General features: G+C 43.7%; 2 protein-coding genes across 4 annotated transcripts in view; one reads left to right on the top strand and one right to left on the bottom strand.

Annotated features, from left to right (window-relative positions):
- NUFIP2 (nuclear FMR1 interacting protein 2) overlaps positions 1-2,090 on the bottom strand; it is a 37,080-nt gene extending 34,990 nt beyond the window's left edge. The window contains exons 1-2 of one of the 3 annotated variants that reach the window (XM_069791167.1): positions 1,964-2,090; positions 1,562-1,653 (exon numbers count right to left, since the gene is read on the bottom strand). The gene's annotated coding sequence lies outside the window, so the exon portion shown is untranslated. Of the gene's footprint in view, positions 1-1,561; positions 1,654-1,779 lie in introns of all 3 variants that reach the window. The other 2 variants (XM_069791165.1, XM_069791166.1) reach the window with 2 other exon arrangements.
- A 578-nt stretch (positions 2,091-2,668) lies between these two features.
- TAOK1 (TAO kinase 1) overlaps positions 2,669-16,192 on the top strand; it is a 69,211-nt gene continuing 55,687 nt past the window's right edge. The window contains exon 1 of the mRNA XM_069791155.1: positions 2,669-3,184. The gene's annotated coding sequence lies outside the window, so the exon portion shown is untranslated. The remainder of the gene's footprint in view (positions 3,185-16,192) is intronic.

Raw genomic sequence — 16,192 nt, 5'->3', positions numbered from 1 at the left:
TATGATCATCTGAGAAGGCAGCAAGAGCATGCCTAATATCACAGGGCTAGAAAAGCATGTTAAATGTACCTGTTTAGTTTAGCTGGCAACAATAAACACTGTCATTTTCATAGTCTGTTCCTTCAGAATTTCAGCAGACTTTCTAAACTGACGGTCCACAGATGATAGTGGTTATTTTTTAAGCAGTCACTGAATACGTATCAAATGCAGATCTAGTATTTTAAGTAAAATACTTGACAGTTAATGGTAAAGCATTATTCACATTTTTCTGCAGCCACCGTTAGAGACTCTAAGGATTTTTACCTAGAGCTATCATTATCTTTTTATGTGTGTAACACAAAGAGCTGAGGCCCAGACTCTCTGCTGGTGTTTGCCAGGTTAGCTCAATGGACCTCACTAACCAAAGCTCTTGCTCTCATAATTCACGAACTTTAAAGGCAATTTGTCTGCAGGAGGAAGTACAAGATCAAGATTCAGAAGAACCCAATTCTCAATTCTACCCCATGACCCCATGGGCACTCCCTCATACTGCTCCATTTTAGTTTTCCAATCTGCAAAAGCAAATGATACCCACTAATTTGACAAAACACGTACAAGAACAAATTTATACTCGTAGGCCATGCTGAGCAGATTTGTGTTAGACACCATTGTTCTAACATTTGAAAATACAAATATTTACCTTTCAAATATGTCCTTAATTTCCCCAGAAGCATGCCTCCAAACCCATATTATTTTAGAAGACAGAAACTGTACTTTCAGAAAGTGGATGGTTTTATTTTTGTGCCATTACAAAAATGCTTTTTAACTTGTCAAACGATACGCTACAAATATCTTTGGCAGATGAATGAAACCAAGTTTCCTGTCATAGCTGCCAACTTCAAGGTTGAGATAATCAGATAAACCTTTAGTTTGCCTCTCCCAATACTTACAACAACATATGTTTGAAGTGATCCACATTTGTCTTACTTTTCCTCTTGGGATTTGAGAAGGCAAAGTACCAGACCACTATGTGACAAGTTCGTGAAACTCTAGATGCGGTCCACAACTATTACAGCCAACCTCTGTTCTCAACTTTCCTCAGGTTTCCCCCATCCCAGGTTAAATAGCCCCCAGTAGCTCTGCTTGTCTAAAGGTAAATGCAAAGTTCACATAAATAGTATCCAGTATCATCCTCAACACTTGCTGGATACAAAGCCTTGTTATAGTACAAAATACCTGTTAGTTTATGAGAAAATAGGAAGGAAGTTTGGTTTTGGTTGTTTTATTTCAGTGGTATCAGTAATACTGGATTTACAGAATTGTACTATTTCATACTGGGGACACCTCAAAACTGTGAATGTTTGCAGGGTACTTCATAACTGAGAACACTGTCCCTTCAGATACAATCCTGACTTTAAAAGTGGAAGCAATCCCTGCAGACACACCTTTTACAAACTTTGTGTCTTATGTAACTGTTTCTATTAATTTATTATCAGGATGTCAGTACAAATTGTTATTTTGATTATTCCTTGCCCCCATACTTCTGAAAGGGAAAGCAACTATAAACACAAGGGAGACTGACCTCAGTGATTTCCTCTGTTCAGACAGGAGCACAATACACTTAAACACCATGACAAGGAGAGGTGGACTGTTTAGAATTCCTCCAGCTGTAATCTATAGTAAAAACAAATAAACAAATACGTGACTACAAGACACAATAATTAATCCCTGCATGAAGCCAACTGTTATCTCTAGCTCATAGATGGAGATATCAAAGCACACAAAGGCTCAACAACCTACCAAGTTCAAAACCCACCACTGAAAGCCAAGACTACAGCTCGGGAGGCCATGTGCTTGGTCCATGAGATTTCCCCCCCCCTCTTCTGGCCATAAACCGGATACAGTTCAGCCAAGGGCAGACAGTCTGAAACGCACCCATTTGGTCAGGCCAGTTGCACAAGAGTTAGCTCAAGCAGACACCTACCACCTCCTGGGACTATCACCTGTACCTAGGCTGCTCCCTACCAGCAAGGCAGCTCCACTCAGCCGGGTACCCTCACCCCCAGCTGGCCTGTCCCAAACCCACCCTCCTTGCCACACCTGCCCCCAAACAAGCTCCCACCTGCCCCCAGGCCTCTCCCCTGCCCTCCTCCTTCATCTCCCCACCCGTGTCCAGGCCCCACCTGCCGCGTCCCCAAACCCTCCTTCTCGCCGCTCCTCCCCACAGCCCCCAGCTAAGCTTCTCCACACCTTTCCTCAGTTTCCCCATTCCCCTTCAAGCCTTCCCCCCCCAGCAGCCCCCGCTGAGCTCTTACAGCCTCAGTACCCCCCCCCTCCCCATTTTCTCCCTCAGGCCCCTCTCACCCCTCCGGCTCCCCCACAACCCCTCTCCCCCACACTCCCTCCTTCTCCACACCCCTCAGTCCTTCCAGCCTGCCCCCCAAGGTTCCCTCCTCTCCCTCAGCGCCCCCTCACCCTAACCGCCCCCCACATTACCCTGAGCTCTCCCCCGAAAACCGCCCCTCACACAACCCAGCCGCCCCCTCACCCCGCCGCGCCACAACTGCCCCTCCACCGCCCCCGGCCCCGCCTTCTCCTCCTCCTCCCCCCAACCGCCGCCCCCCGCCCCTCCCGCCCGCCGCGGTGGTTGAGGGGGGGGGGGGGAGAGAGAGAGAGAGAGGGCGGCGAAGTCTCGCGAGAGGGGCGGGCGGGGGCCGCTGGCTGCGGGCAGCGCGGAGCGGCGGCGACGGAGCAGCCGGAGCCCGGGCGGCGCTGAGGGGAAGGCGGCAGGCAGGCAGGCAGCTATCCCGGCGCGGCGCGGCCCGGCCGAGGGGATCCGCTCCGGCGCGGACAGGGCACGGCCGGCGCCGCCCGCCATCCCGTACGCCGTGCCCCCGCGGCGCGGCCTGGCCGCGGCTCGGCGAACGGGGCCCAGGCGGCGGTGGCGGCCGTGGTGGTGGTGGTGGCGGCGGCGGCTGGGAGCTCCGCCGCGCCTGCCCTGCCATCTTAGGTGCCGTGCCCCGCCGCCTTTGTGCCCGCCGCGCCCGGGCACCCGCGGGGGCCGGGCCCGACGCCCCTCCGGGGGCGCCTCCCCCCGCGGGGCCGCCGCCCCTTGCCCCGCTCCTCCTCCTCCTCCTTCTCCTCCTCCTCCTCCTCCTCCTCCGCGGGGGGCCGACCGGCGCTCCCAGCCCGGCTGCGGCGGAGGGTAAGGCGGGCATCGCGGCGGGGGGCTCGGCCGGGGCGGGTCGGTGGCGGGGGCGCCCCCGGGAGGGGTGAGGGAGGAGGAGGAAGAGGAGGAAGAAGGGGGGGGGGGGGGCGGTGGTGGTGATGGGGGGGGGCGGCCCGGTGGGGCCGGCGCCTCCCCCGCCGCGCTCTGCGGCAGTGCCGCAGGACTCGGGGCTGCTGCTTCGGCCCCGGCGGCGGGAGCCGAGCACCGGTGGGGGAACGGGCGGCGAAATGGCGTTTCTTCCCTCAGAGGGGCGGCCGCCGCCGGCGGGGTGTTCCCCGCGGCCGCCGCTGTCAGGGGCCGCCCGGGGCCTAGGGCTGGGGCAGGGCTGCCCGTTCCCACCGGCCAGGCGTGCCCAGCGCTTCGGTCCTTTTTGTCTGCGTGGCTCCGGTGGGCTTCGTCGGCCGAGCCCGGAGCCCCCAGGGGACTGGGGGGTCCCTCGGAGACCGGCGCGGATTCCTGCCCCCCCCCCCCCCTTTTTTTTTTTCTTCCCCCGAGCTCTCTTCCATACCCCTCGCTCCTCCCCAAGTGGTGAGTTTTCAGTGTAAATACCATTTTGTTCGGTGCTGGTATGGGATTTGGATGAAAGTGACCTATTTTAAAGACCTTTTATTGCTTCCCCTCAGCAATGCATGTGGCGGCCGATTCCGTTAGCCAAATAGCGTTTCCCAACCATTTTAATTTGTCAGATTAAAACATCTCATGGAGGCTAGATTTCTGTAACCCGCGTGTGGGTATGTCTTTAGAAATATCGTTCAGCCTGCTTTGCTGCAAGCATCTTTGGAGCATTAGAGTTCACCTTTGTCACTGTGAAAGCAGAAATAAATATAAACGCGATACCTGGGCGCCCGTAACATGCAGTTGTACCATTGTGTTGGGTGCGGTACAAGAAATGGGGGGGAGAACCAGGGCTTAAAAATGGTTGTTGTCAAATGTAGATCTTTACATGTCTTAGGAAGAATGACAGAACGGTATTAGCCTTGAGGACTTTCATTTATTTTCTTAGAAAAGCGTTTCGTGTTTATCGTGCTTGTCTCTGCTGCTTATCATGGTATGGAGTATTTCATTAGGTGGCATTTTAGTGGCTGAGTTGGTTAAATAGCAGTTGCATTAACTAGTTGAACCAATTGTGTCCTTCACCTTTGACTGTTGCATTTTGAGAGCCCTTACAGCAGTGTGCCCATGCATGCCAAGGGTGGATTAATAAGATGTTACCTAAAGGTTTGGATGTTATTGATTCCTTACTATTAATGCTATTTATAGTGCATTTGACATGGCTCTTGTTTTATGTATTTAGATAAAGGTTATCAGCTTGGAACGCTTCAAATGAAATGTTCCCAAAATACCACCCCAACATTATATATATATATACACACACATATATATATTGTTGAACGGTATAGTTCAGATCTTCAGTATCTGAAAAATAGCTTTAGTAGGTAGCACATCATAATAGTGAAAACACGGTGGAAAACTGTGATGTATTTTGACACTAGTGAAGGTTTGTTTTCACATTTCAGGATTACAGAATAACAACTGCTGGTGCACTAAATATGGTTTTAGATACATTCTTCTTGAAAGTACTTTGAGTCTACGTTTTCCTTGCCTTTGTGCCTGTTCATAGTGAGTGTGTCATAGTTTTTGCTACTTATGTCCAAGGGCAAACCTAATCAACGATTGGTTTGAGCCTTCATATTAGATTCTCCACAACATTGGCCTAGTTCTGACTGGTATGTTTGCCATTTTTAGGACTCCTCTTTCTTTTATCTGTAGACTGAAATATATTGATAAACTTGAACCTTAATTTGTCCTTTGAACTTGAGAGAATGTTTTTCTTCTCTGTTAAGAATATCTCACTGAAGAGAAAGTGATTCTGGTAGAACAGCTTAAATTAAATCTAATCCTGTTGAAACACAGCTGCCTGAAGTAAAAACTCCGTGGATAGTTTGGTGTTTTGGTTTTTGGTTTTTTTTTTCCCTTCTCAACTAGACTGAAATTAAGTGCTGCATGTAGAGGACCAGATGTTGGCATTAAAATTATGTAGAGATAAGGTGACTTAGGCCTCAAGTTAGACTATTGGAAAAAGTTATCTATCGTATGTCCTTCCTTTAAATTCTGGTGTAAGCTAAGCTGGAGAACTTTAAATGTTTACTTCCATCTAAATAACATTTCCATTTGTGCATCTTTCATCTTTGCCTGTCCATTATAATTCATCAGGTTTTGTCACCAGAATAACGTATTTTTAATGAGTTGTAAGACAGCCTCAGTTTTTATGCTTGGTGAGATACATTAGAAGAGAAGCAAATATCACACTAATAATTACATCTTCAGATGTATCCTAGTAGTGGATTTCCTGTAATGAGGATGTTTTGTAGAGAACAATAGATATGGCAACGAATTCAGAGATTTGTTTTAAAGATGTTGTAGGTAGCTGACTCTGCAGTAGTGAGTTCCACTTTGACACAACCATTGCATGCTCAACAGGAACATTGGGTGGTTTCCAGGTAATTTGTTTTCAGGTGCTAATTCTCTTTCTAGCAAAGACAGACTGGATGCACTGCTGCTGTTGTCTCTCTTGTCTCTCTCTTCTGCAAGGATGTACTTCTGATCTAACCTAATAGAGACTGCAGTAATTTGCAAAATATGCCTCATAAAAGTTTATTTGACAGTATAGATGTTGTGTCAAACAAGAAAATGTTTAGTGTTGATCTGGCTCTCTTTGTGATCCCGAAGTGGTATGGAAGCTATGATAAATATCACTTGTGTTACTCCATTCTCAATGTATTTTGGAGAACACTTGCATAATCTCTAAGATCCTATCTTAGAAGCATTTTCTCTTGTGTTTTTGTTCGTATTAAAATCATGTAAACAACATATTGTTATGTTGAAGTGCACACTAGAAACTACAGAAATCTTTGGTATTACCAGGGGTGACCCAGGCTCTTTTCTTCTGAATTACAATGGTTATGGGTGGCCATTACATTTTTCCTGTTCAAGTATGCTACGTAGCATGAAGGTTTTTAGTTCTATTTCCTTTTGTGAAACTGGACAAAGGGAAGAGATTAACTTCAACTCTGGACTAGAATCACGTCTGAATGAGAAAGTTATCCTGGGTCTGACAGCAGGGTCTCCATCATGGGTAACACGGATGTCGTCCCTCGGTTAACCATGTTTGAGACAAGCTTGCCTATAGCAGTACAGAGAGGATGATTTAATACCTTCTGAGGCTGATGGCTGTCCTTTCTTTTATAACTCTTGGATGTGTCTTACTCTTCTCCACAAACTGCTCACTTTTGACCAACACGATGCAGGGTGAAACCCCGGTCTGTGTGGCCTTGTACTTGCTGGTGAGTTCCTGTTAGGCTAGAAGTTGATTTAGGTGTGTGGTCCCATCCTCCGCCTGCTTTTCCATGTATGTCATTCCATTGGCTCTGGTCTTTGATCCTGCACTGAGCCACACCAGCAGAAAGCTAACCTAAGGAAAAATGCAAAGAGTTTTGTGTTGGCTTGGTGATCTGAAATGGCTCAGTGCACAGTTGGGTGATGCTAGAGACAACCCAAGGGCCTGGGCTGCACCACGACAGCCAGCAATTAGATCAGTTTATGCTGCCATGGAACCACAGCTTGTACAAAGAGAAATGTTTGGAGACAGAGGTGGTTGGTGGCACTTTTCCCTGAACTTGTAGTTGTTAGGTTTCAGGATTCTTTGTTTTCATTGTTCTTTAACATGCTGAGGAGTTGCTCATCATACATTGATTTCTGTGTGGAGAAGAGACTGGAAAAAATTCAATGGATAAAGGGTCAGAAAACCACTAATCCCCTCATGTGAAGTTCCAGAGGGAGCTCAGCTGTGCAGAGCTGCAAAGCAGAGTCCTTCCTGTGAAGGCAGAACTTTAAAAACATGAAATCAGAGGTGAAGTGCAAAGTGTCTGAGGGGAAAAAGTGTGCACAAAACGGGAGGAAAGGATGGAGAGCTGTTTAAAAGCACAGTTGGCTTTTAGACACTGTATTCCCTCCTCCTTGTCTAAGTGCTCATTTACAGTACAAAACATGGAGGAAGGAATACTTTCTGAAGGCCTTTAGAAACACAATGGATGTTAGACAGCACAATGAGTGCTCCAAACGAGGTTTTCTAAAGCAGTTTTTAAACAAATATTTGGTGATCACTGGAATGACAGTATTTTTTTAATTACCAAAGGGAAGCCATTGAGAACTTTTAATACTTTGTCAGAAATTAGTGCATTGTTACTCTTGACAATTTTTTTTTCCCACATCCTGCTAAATCTTGGTTTCTTTGCCAGAAGAAAAGACAAGGTAGCCACTGTAAACATAGCATGAAATTGCCAAAGCAGCAATAAGTTTTGTCTAAACAGAAAAGTTTCTCCAGTTTGATCGGAGCTTGCTGAGCCCAGTTATGCAGAGTTAGTTACATACCTACATTGTAGCTTAGAGATGAGGTTTTTCCTTCTCGTAGAGGTGTGGTGAGGACAGACCAACAGACATTCTGAGTTACGGTGATGATGGCTTCTTAATACGAGTGGACAGTAGCTAATAGTTTTGCCTGTTGTATTGCTTGGCTAGAAGTAGTTTTGATTTTTCTCTAGGGGTCAGGATGGGGTGACAGCATGAGATTTACATATTGAATATTGTCCTTAGAATGGAAAAAGCTAGAAATGTTTTGTTTTGGGGAAAACTTAGATCTTCAGGAGAGAAGTAAAAATCACAGAACTCTAAAGCTGGCAGGCTGTGCAGTTTTCTGTGCCTGTGATCTTCCACTGACCCTTACTACACTCCTGGCTACAGCCGTGCAAATATTTTCTTTAGAGTGAGATGTAATTTTATAAAAACAGTTTTCTCCTACGCTCATCAAGTGTAGCGTGTTTACAGGGCAACCTTCTATCAGAATGTGGGTGAGTGGTGCTTGTGAATTTAGTTGGAAGCTTTTGCTGCGTGTCAGTGATGTCAAGCCATGTTTGAAAAGTAAATTTTGATGTTTAATCTTAATCTCAGAGATTCTTGCTTATAGCTTTCAGACTGAAAGCCAGTGTGTATTACACCTGAATTCTTAAAATGTGAATAAAATTGCTTTCAGCCTTTCACTTAGCTCAGCTAAACTGCAAAATCCCTTTTTCTTCCCTTTACTAAGCATCGGTAGACACAGTTTTTGAGGGGTTAGGCCCTTTAAGATCAGTCCCTCTCTTTGCGTTGCTGGTTTAGCTTCACTTCATTCCGGTCTGGGTGATTTCTAACCCGTGGAAAGCTTTGGGATCCAGGCGCGTAGGAAAGTAGAATATGCAAATGCAAGTACGTTGAAAGGGTAGGGAATATTTCTTGTAACAGTTTTTGGCTTGTTCCCCGTCCATGTGTTCAGTCTGTTTTCCAAGCATCCAGCAATCCTTCCTCTTCCCTGACATACCGCTACTCAAAGGCAATAACAGACCCATGAGCCCGTTCCCAGAGAATTGTTGTATTGGGATTTCTTGGAAAGAATCACATGTGGTATTGCACATGTTTGTTATTTTTTGCCTCCCTCCCCCTTCTTAATATGCAGTTCTTATTTCCCGCCTCAGTCCTCTTTTAATTGGAGACTGTCACTCCCTCCCCCAGCCGAGGAGATGAGAAGAGAGGTTATTTTTGCTAACGCTGTTTCTCAAATAGGCCACGGGTATACAGTAAGTAGTGCAGCAACTTTCTCCATGGGAAACCATCAGTTACTAGGATTTCTCAAGCTGGGTCCCGGTGGCAGTGCAACATGTTTCTTCTTTAGTTCTGGCTTGCAGTTGTCACTAGCATAACTCCTCCCAGTTCTCACTTCCTTGTAACCCAATCTGAATAAAGATCATGGGATTTGAATGTGCCTTGCTTTTCTGCTGCTGCTCTGAATGTTTGGGTTGTCTCTGTGTTCTCTGTAAACTGTACGCAGTGATCTTCGCTTTTTGGCTTTGCCTGTTCCAAAGAGCAGTTGACAGTTGTTAAAATCAGTTCTGGGCCAGCCATGATTTGATGCGATTAAACTGTGTTAAATATGTTCCAGAACTGTTTCTTGGCCTAGATAGCAAACTAGTTAAACCCTGGTTTTGAAATCTATTTATGTATGATTTGGCTCTGTACCCCTAGGTAAGCTGTCTGCCTCTTCAAGGGTCAAACAGCACAGGATCTATGCACAGCACATGGTCTTCTGCCTTTAAATCCACTGCCCTCCCACATCTCCTTGGGCTTTTTTATTACACTTTGCATATCGAACTCTTGTCTTGAGAATTATATACTGGCCTAAACGTAGTAATGTGTTTTCACCATCCATAAAGACTAACTGTGTTGCAGTGATATGATTTTCCCAGGCATCAGCTGAACTGGTATAAACTCCACTTTATACTTACTTGGTATATCCCGAGTATGCAGGCAGGCTCCTAGATTGAGGTTTTTATGGAGGTTTGCAACTTTAATTAAAAAAGAGGGTAACCTAGGCCTTAACAAAATTTCATGCTGGCTTCTAGAAGTGCGTATCAAAGTTGGGAAGGAAATAATGGTACGTTTCAGAGGCAGTGCCTTGCTAAGAATGCCAAGCTCCGTTTTTATTATAGGTTAATTGCCATATAGGCAAACCCTGAGCTCTTACCTGGGTTTTTGGCTTAATTTTCCTTCTTCCCTTTCCACACAAAACCCCCTCTAACCCATGCTTTGAAGTATTTAAAACTAGGTTAGTCTCTGGCTGGAGGTGTGTGGTAGAACCTCCTGCTAATTCTTGCTGGGACCTGCCCGTTTTGCAGCAAGAATGCAGGCGAACCCATCTGAATGTTGATCATCTGTCCTTTGTGGAGGATGGAAGACTATTTTTCCTTCATTTGACACAATACATGGGCAAAGGAATCCTAGAGCATCTTCACTCCAAAAGCCACGTCAGGTGCCCAGAGCTGTACAAGCTCGTGGGGGAGGACGCTTGGTCTGAGTTTAGTTGATTGCGTGACAGTCACTGAAGATATTTCCTTCTCCCACTCTCAGAAGATGTTGCTGTGAGCTGCTAGCTCAGAAGTTGACCATGTTCTTACCAGATCAACCTACACAGCAGTCCTGAACTGACCAGAGTCTTCAAAATTTCACTCTGTTGCTCACTGGGAAGACACAGTGCAGGGTCCCAAACACTAAGATAACCTGTACTTAAGAAGAGGTCAGTATGCAGGCTTTTTATCCAATATAAAACATTATGGAAGAAGCAAGTTCTCATCCTCACCATTACCTCTGATTTCATTGCAATACTGATGTTTTAAATTTGTTTGCAAAAAACAAGACTGGGCAAACAATTTGTTCCTGATTTGACACTAACAAGCAGAGCGCTTTATGTGCTAGACTAACATGAAAATAGTTTACTTACAAAGAACATGATTTACCTTTACCAGCTCATAATTAGTCACAAAACCATAAAGAAGGTTTAAAGAATTATTTGCTACTTTATTGAAAAAGATTTGACATGCAGTTTTTGATGCACACTGTTCTTTAAAATATTTTGGAAAAGTCTCTACATTTTCAAAAATATTTTAATGGTAGGTTCTTTTTCTTAAATAGCCCATATGTCTTGAAGATATTAATTCACACATTATTTTAACTATCTTGTATTTTCCCTTGTTGTTGGAATTGGTTATTGTGGGTGACTGTGCAGGCAGGCAATCACATGGAGTCTTTCCACAGTGGCTGGTCCAGCACCAGGGTATGTGATCCTCATTTGAATAGTCTTCCTGTTGCACTCCCTGGTATTGAAAATTAATTACTGTAGTGACTACAAATTAGTATAATCACTATGCTTTTTGTAGGTATTACAAATATTTTTATGTTTAAATAGAAATAGCTAGCATTAATATTAATATGATGAGAAATAAAATATTAATACACAAATAGAAATTTAAGTAAGCTATAACACAGAAAGATTATCTTACATATGTGATGTTTTTATAATTTTCTCTGAGTTGGCAGAATAATAATAGTAATTCCCAGTTCTGAATTTCATCTGTAAATATCAAGGTATTTGAAATGGATGATGAATGCATATTTATTTTTCACACTTATAAGGTGGGGATACTGAAGTACAGGTTGGGGAGTGAGCGATTTGCCCAGCATAGCTGGTGACAGAGGTAGAAGAATTTGTCTCCCCGGTCCCCAATTAACATCTAACCAGCAGGACTGCCGTACCTCCTAGGTTGTAAAGTGAAAGCAGAAGTATACAAGATGCTGCATTGTCTGTGGTGTGTGGTGGAACAGTACAGATCTCAAAGTTCAGCAGCACCACTGTCCCAGATCTCTTCCTGAAAGTCTGGCTGACCTACTAATGATGCAGGGGATTGCTTTTTTTGTTTCATCATATAAGTGCTATGTAGATTTTTCTTATCATAATGGCAGTTTGATGCTGTTCATGAATGAGCTGGCTAAATCTTGAAAATTATATTATATATTACTATGATGTGACTTGTTGCTGATTTTTATTTTTAAATAAATCTGAAAGGGGCCTTTAGTGCATTGTAGATTGGTCTCTGAACTTGATGAACAACAAACTAAGTCTTTTCATTCTGGGAGTCAGTCACACACAGGGATAACTGGGAACTGCTCACCCAAGTAAAAAAATATTCTTGTGCAGATATAATTGCAAGACTTGGGGATTGTCTGGACATCTTTATGGAGATCTGTGGAGGCAGAGTGTATCCTTTTATCCTGTTTGTGCAGTCCCTACTACAGCTGAATCTCACTTCTTAAGGGTCTGGTTATTGTGTAATGCAAATGCATGCTGCTGTTTTCTGTAAAAAGCTGAAAGCGTCCTCACCTGGTGCACTAGGAGGGAAGAAGAGTTTCGAGCCCCTGTACCTGTCAGGAATCTGTAAGCATCGCTGAGCGAGCCATTGCTCAGCTCATCACAAGCAACTTTTATCTGTTCTAGATTCTACTTTAACTGTCTCTGCAGAGAGGTTTATGGTGTTGGTATTCATTTAAAGCATATCTGTGCAGTGAAATTGCTGGGGCTTATTTCGAAACAATAAAACTAAGGATTTTGTTGCTTCAGTCATGTTATTTTTAAGCTAGAATAACCCAAAAAGCATAAAAAACCTTGAAATTTGAGTCCCTGTGTGGAAGTGCTCTATATTTTTGGACCTTGGTTTTCTGAGGGATTTTTGTTCAATGTTGCCACAACCACGGAGTATGAAATTTAGCAAGTTTTCTCCAAGATCTGCTTTCAGCTTTGTAACTAATGCTACCTGTGCTGATTTGAAATAGTTCATAGGTGTTTATCATGTGCATTGCAAAATCTACCTACCTATTTACATAGGCGTTGGGGAAACAAGGATGATACGGACTAGCATGAGTGGTACGGAGCAGCATGAGTGGAAGGAGAGTATGGTGTGAGTTGTGATTCTACTTGTCTGCTTATTTTCTGGTTTGGAGGCATCGAGCACCTGCTGATTTAGGGGTTTTCTATATGTGATTTCATGCCTGTGATTAGCATTTCTAAGGACATGACACATACGGTCTCACCACTAAAATACGTTCTGTAAATATGTAAACAGAAAATTACAGAGATGGTCATTGTCCATCTGTCCTGACTAGTCTCTAGAGTTAACCCAACAGGACTCAGCACGCTTCATTGGGCCCATCCGATATAACAGACCTTGGACTTCAAACTTAGGAGTAAAATTCCTTCTCTGAGTGGAGTGACGACCTCCTTTTGATGCTTCCTTAATGGCAGTTGCTTGTCTCATTTTCTTTCTTTTTAATCACTGGGGCAGGAGATTGAGATATTTAGATAGCGTATTCCAGTGTCTTACCATTTTACTGTTAAAAGTCTTGAAGTCAAACTCTCTAGAAAACTTCAGCTGCTTCACAGAAATCTGTAATTGCATTTTATCTGAAATCAACCATTTGTTATGCCAGAATTTCTCAAAATAGATGATGAACAGTAATAACAGGCCTTGTAAGTTCTGGGTAGGTGTGAGACATCCTGTATAATGGCATCTTTTAAAAATCTTTTTCTGGACAAAATCTGAGAATGATACCTGGTTAGTTGATGTTATTGTTGGAGTATTGTCCCTAAGTTAATAGCAAGGCTGTGTTTGTTCTGCTGCTTTGAGAAATTATTAGTATTCTGTCTGAATTGAGCAGGCTGCTAATACTGATTAGCTTGTGCATAAGGTGGAGATGGCAATCTCCTTAATTTCATATTTAATTACCAAAAAATCACAGCAAAGAGCTATTGAATGATTTGTCACCATTGTGCTGTTCAGTAGCTGTCAGTGGAATCATGTGACCACTGGGTATTTAATATCTTCCCCTTCTATGATTCTCCTTTTTTTTTTTTTATCTTTGCTGTTTTTTGTTGTTGCTGTTTAAGTGATAAATTGTTAGGAGCAAGGAAAATGGTCATGTACCATCTAGTTTGGTGTCTTGAATCTCCAGGAAGCATCTTGGAGATTTGCTTCCAAGATTTGCAGACTTTTCTCACTTAAAACCTGTTATTTCTGAGCTTGCCAGTCATGTCGGTCTGTTGAGTTCAGTTATTACATGAAGAATAAATCTCCTTGTGACATGGAGCAGTCAGTGCACATGTTCTAGCACGGGCCTCTCCTGAGTTTTAATAAATACAGACAAGGTATAAATGCCTCTTCACTGCAAGAGGCGTGTTTTTTCCCTCTGCAGGTGCTACCTTCTGCATGCATACACATCTAGCAATTCCTCTGTCTCTGGTATGGCATATGCACTTGCTCTGCAGGAAAGATGCTTTTTAGAATGCTTACCTCATATGGAAGAAATAACTTTATAAAGCCTTTAAGTAAGAGCAGTTTCCAATTTACAGCGACTTAAACATGCTATGCTTTGCTTTGTTTCATCATGGTGAAAGCCACTTGCCTGTATAACCCGAAAACAATAATAAAACAGGCATAAACAAGCATAAAACGATGTACTGTTCAAGGTATCTTTATAGGCAAACAGTAACTAAACACCTTTTAACTTTATTCTGCCTGGCCTGGAAAGCATCAGCACTGTTGCCTTCCCCCATTTTGATGGGCTGCTCTCATGGGCCAGGGATCTGAAGGGAAAATTATTTTACCCCTGGACACATTAAGTTTTGAGTCGTCCAAAAGGTAACAGCCAGAAGCAGAGCTGTTCTGAGCTCTTGTTTGAGGGAGAGCTGCTTCCCTTCTGTTTGGGTTTTGCTTTTTTTTGTAGGTGTGATGTCATCATTCTGCGAGGTCTGCGCCGCCGTGTCCTCCAGGAAAACAAAACGGGGGGACGAGACCTGAATGTCAAATGCAAAAAAACAAGCAGATCTGATTCTTCCTCTCCTCCCTCCCCCTTTTTCTTTGAAAGGAGCTTTCAAGCTGACTTTATACAACAGGAATTAGCTTAATAGAAAAAAGAGAGCGAGAGAAGCACAGTTATTTCTTTTCAGATCTGACTATCAAGTTTTCAAAAATAACTTCTTCCTGCCTTGCTGGAGGGTGTGATGTAGATTATGTGCCAGATGCAAATATATAGGCATTTTATAAATACCTACGTCCTCTTTAGTTCAGGGATCTTTTTTCTTTTAATGTAACCTTTGTTTGTTTTTTACTGTTTTGGAGATATTTAAATAAGTACTGCCCGGTGACTTGTCACGTTTGTGTTGGTTTCTACCAGAGAACTGTCCCATACGCTTCAGATGTTTGTATAAATATCATGGTAGTACTAACAGCAGCCTTCCACCAAGATTACTGTTGGGTCCTGGCCAGGGTCAGGGGAGCAGCCAAAACCAACTGCAGGACTGATATAACCAGGGTGATTTTTGTTCAAGCCTGTGAAATTTAATATAAGAGTGTGTCCGAGTTCTTCCTTCTCTATGGGAGCCCTTTTGTGGCCTAGCAGCAACTGCCTTTCATGTAGCTTGTTAGCTATATTAAGCAATGTGGTTCATATAAATATGGACAGGTTTATTCTTTTTTAAGGTTAGAGCTTTAGATATTCCCTCACTCAAAATGACTTTGCAAAATAATCTGCAGAGAGCCTTTTTTAGGTATTTGGAGGCCATAAACTCTGAGTATTGGTTGTGAGAGGATAGGCTGGTGGTCTCTGAGAAGCTGTCCAGATGTAGTAAGAACTGGGCAGCGAGCAACACTGGAGCTGATATTCTTTGCCCCATTGTGTTCAGGAACCTTAATTACTTCTTGGTTGCTCTTTATAGCTTGCGTCCAAAAAGTAAATACTGTTTTCTGGCATGGCATGTTGAGTTCTCAGTAGCTCCCTGTCCAGCTGGGCTGCATGGGTGATCTGCATGCATGATGAGGGAGCAGTTCTCGCTTTTTGCTGCTCGGTTGTTAGGGCAGTATCTGCCCAAGGTATCAGGAGGTTGTCCTACTTTCCCAGCTCAAAAATCCAAGATCCTTAGAATTTGTAAAATGGACACCTGACTTTCCCTTTGTTTATTAGCCAACAGGAGCAGTCAGCAAATAGATCTTCTTTTAATAAAGGAAATGTTGCTTGAAACGTCACTGTTTTTTTTTCTCTTATTTGTCTGTTCCTACTGACAAACAAAAGGCATAATCCATTATTCCAAACTGCTGAAAAAGAGGCTTCAAATTGCCAGGTATGAAATTATGCTGCTTGTTCAGTTACCAGTAGGAAACGGCATGCGAGATGTTTCAAAACCTACAAAGGAGAAAGTTCTTTGTATGTGTGAATTTAGTATTCACAAAAGGTGTCAGATTGACAGCCTTGGAGATTGTGGAGATTGGAATTTTATTTATCCCTAGAGTAGGTGCAGTGCAGACTGCAACAGTGCAAAAATTTGCTGTATTACTCTGCTTTTACACCCTACTAGTGCCCTTCACAGGCAGCCTCCAGGGGCAAGGAGCTCCTTTTTTCTCTGTGCCCCTTCAAGTAGTTGGCTGCCAGAAGGATGTGAGGGTGGGTTTTTTTGTGTGTGATGTGGGTGCTTGTCTCCTGAAATCTAAACAGATGTGAAAGGAATTTGATATC

Source organism: Haliaeetus albicilla, chromosome 9 (assembly GCF_947461875.1).
Source record: "Haliaeetus albicilla chromosome 9, bHalAlb1.1, whole genome shotgun sequence".
Lineage (NCBI taxonomy): Eukaryota > Metazoa > Chordata > Aves > Accipitriformes > Accipitridae > Haliaeetus > Haliaeetus albicilla.
This window is presented reverse-complemented; position numbering and strand designations above follow the sequence as displayed.